This window comes from Nymphalis io, chromosome 13 (genome assembly GCF_905147045.1).
Source record: "Nymphalis io chromosome 13, ilAglIoxx1.1, whole genome shotgun sequence".
NCBI classification, from domain to species: Eukaryota; Metazoa; Arthropoda; class Insecta; order Lepidoptera; family Nymphalidae; genus Nymphalis; species Nymphalis io.
The window spans coordinates 3039883-3048230 of NC_065900.1; positions in this window are offsets into that span (position 1 = coordinate 3039883).

Here is an 8348-nt window from a genome sequence, read left to right on the forward strand (position 1 = left end):
TGAACAAAAATACTTTAGAAACTTGGCTTAAGCAAAAGTAGCGTAAGTAAATCTATATCATATTTATATCATTATATATATGTAGCGATAAAAGTATATAAGAATATTTAGCGTGTTTTTTTTTGTTATAGCTAATTCATAAAATAAAATATTCATAAATTATATAAACTTTTAAATGATATTTTACTAAAATTATTTAGCAGATAATTAAAATCTACTTTATTCTTATTAATAAAAGATTCAAATTAAAATGACTGCAAATCGCAATTTTGTTAAAATAATTTTATTGTTAACGAACATTAGCATGCGCCACTCGATATTTAAAACCGTGGATGATGACAAGAAATCCAATGGTTTGTTTACTTTTTAAATGTAAAATAATGGCTAATGTACATTTTATTTTTAAACAAAGCCTTAGATCAAGGCTCTTTTATATACAGAAACTTTCTTCATTACAAAAAGTGTAAAGGACACTGGCGAAAAAAACTTTTTAATGGTATCAGTTTTTTACGGTCTTTCGATCTATCGTAACCGCGTTAAGAAATGTCATTAATTTGTCTTCTAATAAGATTTCGCGAAATTGTTCTGTAAGAACATATTGCTAAAACGGATGTAAAATTTATATTTAAAATTACATGGTCGTAAGGTGCCTGATTAGAAAACATAAAATTTGTAAGACGCAATTGTAGAATATAAATCATATTATGCTAATACATTTAACATATTAGGCTTATACATTTTCGAAAATATATTATAAAGTAGCTAATCCGGCATCTTCGCCTGCATTGAATTAGGTGTTCAAAAGTATCCATATGATATTTGTACATTTTCCTCTCAATCACCCCGAATTAAATAATGATAAAAAGTAGCCTTTCTTCTCAGGCCCAAACCTAATTAACAAAACTATTGTTGATGAATTGATTCCCCACTGCTAAAGGGGTGGTTAAAGCACTGATGTGTTCAATGGTGAATGGGTTTAGCAACTACTCAGCTATTCGGATTTTATGAAAGTAACGGGAAATGAAGAGGCTCCGTTCTACTGTGCTGGAACAGCATAGCAGACCGGCGTTTAATATTGTAAAAAGGAAAGACAAAGATTTTTATGGAGCAAGGTATTCGATTCTTTGAAAATCCCATAACGTATTTACTTTAATACATTCAAAGCATAATTAAAAAAATATATATATTAATAAATAAATATTTCTATGTTAACGATTATATATATGATAAGGAAGTTTTGTTTTTTCCGATTTCACTAAATAAGTTTTAATATTATTTTAATTTATAGTTTCAAGATGGCCATACGTCATATATGACGTGTATAGTGTATTTTCTTGCATATTTATTGGTTTTAAAAATAACTTTACTATTTCAATATTATAAATAATAAGCTCTAAACCTTCTCCTCAAAAAGGGAGAGGAGGCCTTTAGCCCAGCAGTGGGACATTCACAGGCTGTTACGGATTTTAATATTGTACAAACAATTTAAAAGTATATTACTTAGAGGTAAATTTGACTACTTACTCGTCGTAGATATATTCTACAGCCAAACAGCAATACGGTTTTGTTGTATTACGGTTTGAAGTATGAGTAAGCCAGTGTATCTATAGGCTCAAGAGACATCTTAGTGCCCAAGGTTGGTTGATTTAAATGAATACTAGATACCAACAGGAGACCTCTTTTCCTGTTTACCTACAATTTTAAAATTAAAAATAATCTATTCGTCACGCAATACTTAATTTATTTGAACATGTGTGTGAACCATTTAATATAGCTGTCATAATCCAGAATATGATTCTCATGAGGATGTTTGAAGGCATCGTCCACTTTGCAAATTAATTTAATTGCCCTATACGGACCTTCATAAAGCATTACAAGCTGTAAATTACAATTTTGCAAGGGCTGTTAATTCTTCATAAAATATGAAGTTACTTTGAAGGTCTATTATGTTGAATTTCAGCGAACCTTATTAAGGATAATATCAACTGGGTACTTTGATCTGGCTATTTGGTGGTAGCTAGCTTATAATTTAGACGATGAGGCCGAGTAGGACTATTAAAGCGTTATATAGTTTTTCTTTTTCAAAATCTGTCTGCAGTGAAGTGTGTTTTGTTCCTATGCCTCGTAAAGCACGTAAAGCCTGCCTTCACGTCCTCCATGTCCATCCAGTAATGATAAAGAGGAAGTGTTCCATGTGTGTTGATTGACAGCTGATAATTTTTAACAATAGGTATTATAATCAAGATATCAGTTGCAGTTCTTATTGTTGATAAATATATAACTTAATTAAATTTTATACATAACAAATATAAATAAAGATACGATATTAAGGTCCGTATTAATTATCCAGATGATGATTTTAATTATACTAAGGATTCTTTGCGTTGATCGATACTTCAAGGTCAACTTCAATTACAACAATTCTAAATTATCTACGATTTAAGTATTAATGTTTTAAGTAAAATTTAAATGCAACGTTTTCATATGTAACGTTTGAATAACATATTACTGACGCAACTGTTTACAGAAACACGCAACGGAAATTAGAAGTATCTAATAACCAATGACTATGGGCGGTGGTGACCACTTTCCACTAGGTAATCTATTTGCCCGTCCTGTTTTTTGTAAGGGAAACATGTTTAATATCATTGCTTATTTTACATAACTTTATATGAAAATACCTTCAAAGGCATTTTTTTTCGTTATAATTGCCTATTCCTTTCGTATTTGTACGGTATTGCCAATCATCGTTGGCAATTTGACGGACGAGGCTTTGAGGATTACTGATTCGGAATATATACTGTTTGTTTCCAGAAATAACGTTTTGCGTGATTCGAAGCGGTTCTAACATTCATTTATAAAGGGAATATTTATAATTACAGTGCTTTTAAAGAATTTATTATAACGGATGTGTATAAATATTATTATTTAAAACAGTAATTATAAATAATGATAGCCTGCTTCGGCCACAACACGAGTTCAGACAAATAAACAAATTTGAAATTGATTTAACGAAACGTCATAGGTCGAGTTCTTGAATAATCTGTGATATCCATTATGTATTCCAGAAAAAATGGCCGAATGTCGGCAAAGTTCGTGTCGGAACTTTGCAAGTAAAATTTTAGTAGATATGTATATTATAAATAAATGTAAAGAATGAAGAGAAGAAAATAATTTCTTTGAAGTTGTTATTTTAATAGTATTAACAAAATCTTATCTTGTGAAATCGATGTCAGCTTTAAATAGAATAATAAATATGGTATCCTGGATGTTTTATAACCGATTAACAAATTCCATAAAACTATAGTGACTATAGACATAACTATAGAAAATTGTCTATTACGTTCGATTTATGTTCGAAAAAAATATATCTTACTTTTTTATTTTTATTTAATTAATTATACGTCGCAGGTGCCATTTGACTTTCGTAAATGGAGGAGTGACGACTCCTCCATACTCCATACAATAGTAAATGATCGGAGTATGTCAATTTATAGTCCATATTTTTTAAAACTGGAAAAACGCGTTACGCGTTTGCCCCATGGGAACAGTGTGTGTGTTTGGGGGGGGAGGGTATGTGTGGGGCTCGCCGTTGTCCAAGGCGCCGAGTGCGCCCCGAAAATTGGAAGACCTACTAAAAAGCCAGCGGTACCCTTTCCGTCTCAGCGAGGAGCATCACGGGATCGCTTTCGCATGCTACCGTAAATCAATATATAGTAACTTATTAAAACGAAATACCTTGATTTAAACGTAGTAAGTGGTGGCGGCATCCAGGAGCTTAGAAATTAGCAGTGTTTTTTTATGTAAGAGGGGGCAAACGAGCAGAAGTCTCACCTGATGGAAAGTGATTACCATCGACATGGAACATCTGCAACATCCGAGGGCTTGTAGGTGCATTGCCGGCCTTTAAATTTACGATCACTTGCCACAGAAATCATGTAAAGCTTTCTGTTCTCCGCCTGAACTATCTCCGGTCGTTTCGGGTTGGCGTCCCAGCGGATTATGTGAATGGATTTGTTTATGCAGATTTGTATTTGCATATGCGGTCGTCGTGGCTGTTAGCAGTCAGTAGGAAATGTTAATTGTAACTAATTAATAAATAATTTACTTTATTTTCAAATATAATAATTTATTCATTTACAAACGAGTTATCATATATTTTGTAATAACTCACGACCTAGAAAACCTACTTTGGTGTAACAATATTCTTTCATAATTGTATAATGTCAAAATTATATGGTATAATTATATAGTCAATTATTTTTGTATTTTATTTTATTATGAATTCGAAATTAGTTAGTTTTATTTTTATTTTAACTATCGTTCAAAGTTTCGGCCAAGAAGACTGGGAGCCATGGCAAGAACATGTAGCGATGGAGGCGACGGATGGTGAGTATTATATAGATTATTATTATTATTTTTTAACACAACACAAATAGTTGAGCTTAGTTAGAATTATTATGATATCAATGAAAAAGAGTATTCGCTCTACTAGAGCGAAAGCTCTCTGATGTCAGTGTCCTTTGTTCATTGAGTCACATACCTCTTAGATTTGTAAATTTGACTTGACTTGCAAGTTTGTCTAAAAACGCCAATCGATACAAACAGACGCAATTATAAATGATCATTTTAAACGACGACTTGCGCCGATGCTATAGGTGTTACAAAAATATAACAATGAGTTTGCAAATGCTTACACGAATCAATGCAATAAAAACTGTAGCTGGGATATTATGTGTGTAAGGAAAAAAAAAACAGTAAACGTTAAAAAACTCCTTCGCCCACATGAAATGGGGGTTATATGGAACTCCTTGACACCTACCAAAACGTCTATTGCACCAGAATACCCAGTAAAAACCAGCTGTACCCTCACAGCGTCTTTGGCGGGCGTCACGGGATCCCTTGCGCGTACTACCGTAACACTCCGACGGTTGGCTCGCTTATACGGCCCTCCAATCCTAGTTGGATACCCGGGATACAGATAACCCTACTAGGTCCGGCAACAAGGTGCGCATAGCGCCCACGCCCTCTCCCCGGTCTTCTTAGGCAGATCGGATTAGCGGAGGCACTCTCCTCCTTCTGCGACATAACACCTCTCGCTGCCGAGCATAGCGTTGTTTACACTCGAACTCCGCCGACTGTCAACGCCAGGGAATGGCTCTAAGGTCACGCAGGGTGTGGTGCGCCGTATCCTGTGGCGCACCAGCATCAGCTGCCATCGACCAATGAACAGTTAGATATAAGTGAACTAGTGAACCCGAGTTTGACTAGGATTTCTGATCATTATAAATTATTATTATAAATCGATTAAATTATATTAACATTTTGCTAAAAGCTAAATGATTTCCAGAAATTACCTGCGATCATCCAGTCTGTGTGGGGCCTTGTCCTGATGCCGCACCCCCAAGCTACTGTCCTGCAAACATGACCAAATGTAAATTCGGCTGTTCGTGCATGCTCGAGTGTCAATCACAAGCTTACGTCTGTTTTCCGACGAAATATTGCATTTCAAGACGTAGGTATTTGTCGAAAAAGCCAACTTCTGCAGTATTCTGAGCTACCAAAGAACAAAATATTTGCGAAACTATATATTAATGGTGAATGAATATTAAAACACTTTTTTGAAAATAAACATTTATTTTAATCAAGTACAAAAAGGCGATGGTTCCATAGAAATGTTCAAATGAAATGCTTCATCTTTGGACTAATGCTTTAATTAGATACCTTTTTAATAGATTGGACACTCACTATTCATACATACATATGATAGTATATACAGTTCAGCTAATTATTACACGTGAATTGAATCGTAAAAGGAGACGAGGCCTACGTTAAGCAGAGGGATATTTCCAAGATGTTACTTATCAAAAAAAAAAAAATCGCTCTCTCTCTCGCCCATAGTCTTAGTATTCTAAAAAAACCGAGATGATCCAGCAATGATCGTGGGTTCAAAAGCGGGCAAGCACCACGGAATTTTCATGTGCTTAATTTGTGTTTATAATTCATTTCGTGCTTGGCCGTGAAGGAAAACATTATGACGAAACCTGCATGTGTCTAATTTCACTAAAATTCTGCCCCATGTGTATTCCACCAAAATTGGTCAGGAGAACATAAAAAAGCTGTTTATCAAATATAATTCGTTTATTTTCATTGTTTACAACGATTATAATGTTATCTGATAAAATATTATACAAGCAATAAAAATGCTAATAAAAAATAAACCTTTCAACATTGTTCGTGTAATAAAACTTTTTAAAAGAGGACGTTTTCCTATCAAAGTTAGGTAATTTATTTACGATGCCATGTTAAAGTCGATTTCATTTATATCGAACATATAATAACATTACCAAGTAATATCAGCTGAGATGATGTTGAGTTTAAAACGATAAATACTCTATCAATTTAACAGATATCTAAAACATCTGCGCTTGCTTAGAAATAAAATCTTGTAAATGCAGAGAAAACGCTAGTTTGAATTTACAATTTTGTTCGTATTTCATTGGCACTTTGGACTTGTAAGCGATTTATGTATTCTTGTATTGCACAGGTGTAGATTATATACTTATATATTGTATATTATAAGACTCATACGCTAAACTAGAAACAGATAAAATGCATATTTTACTTATTGCTTACATCTTCAGGCAACTAGAATGCATATTATCTTCGGATTGATCCAGTATTCCGAAACAGCGCAGAAATCTAGTGACATTGGATCGATATATGACTAATGTAAGCACTTCCCAACAAGAACTAATAGCTCAGTCGTTAGATGACGTGAATTTTAACCAATACTTCCGAGTTCTAAGCCGGACAAGCACGACTGAATTTTCATGTATTTATTATTATTATTCATCTCGTGCTCGGCGGTGAGGGAAAACAGCGTGAGGAATCCTGAATGTTGTTAGAATCCAGAATTCAGTTACCGCTTATCAGTTCAATTTATTTGCTTTAAACATAATACACATGTTTAGTAACTATATTATATATCTTATAGAATGCAAATAAATAAATTAATTAAAATCTTAGAATATGATCTTTTATCTCATATGATCATCAATGTATATATATATATATATATATATATATATATTTGGGCGAATTTGTGTGCGTGAATGGATTATTTTCTGATGGAAAAACGTTTTTTGTCATGTGTTGAAATTAAATGTCTTTTATTTTCATATTTAATTAATTTCTTTATTTTAATAGCATGTGTTATATAAAAGTGGAAACCAGTCTTTAAAGCGAGGGTAAATGCAATTTCTTGGTCGCCTTTTCACTTATTTATAGATGTAGGTCATCCACACCCTAGTGATAGCTTCAGTCTAATGGCTATTAGTCGCATCGCACCCGATAGTTACGTGATAATTAACAGCCTTACATATAAACATAGTTTAGCCGGTGATAAGTTAAACAAATGCTATGACTTCTTCTTTCGAATGTCAAACCAATAATAAAGAAAATTATTTTTAACAAAAGATTTTTTTATTAAGATAATTTTCGCTATATTTTATTATAAACCGACTCTGACGAAATTATTTTCTGTGTATTGTGGATATGTTAGGAATATACACCATCCGCTTGTGCTGAAGTGATACTGAGAACCACAGAAACACACGTACACTAAAAAAAATGTTCTGATAACTTTAATTTATAATTTAATCTTTATCTTTCGATCAATTATATTATTATTTTTATGATATACTAACCTATCTTGATCTCGATTTAAAAAATAAAACCGGGCCAAGATAAATGTTACCAAGTCTTAGAAGGTTGTTTATAATACAAAGGAAACTCTCAATTTAGAATCGTATGAAAACATTCGGTTTTGGAATGTATGTATATATTGGAATATCGACGCCTGATAAGTGAGTCTACATTGAAGTAATTAGTAAATAGCTCGCGTCGAATACGTACACACATGTACGCAATAACTGTAATTACATCATACACACTCAAGCACAGTTAATTAATTTACACCTCGTTTGTTACGCTTAATTAGTGTTTAATATATTTTCCCTATTAATTAGGTTATCGTAAAGTTTATTACCAAATTATTATTTAGTTCTACAATCTTTATTAAGATTAATTTATATTTAGAAATAAAAGATGAAATGTTTTGAATTATTTATTTACAGGAAATACAAAACTGGACATATGTATTATACAGAAAATGATGTATATATTTTGTATTATTTATTAATTTACATTTAGTAATGTTACAACAGTTGACTATTTCTACCAATTTAATTAATTATCTTATATATATGGTTTCTTGGAATTTAGACTTGATTTATTTATATATTATGTAGGTAATAATATATTCTGGACATCAATTTCACTATATA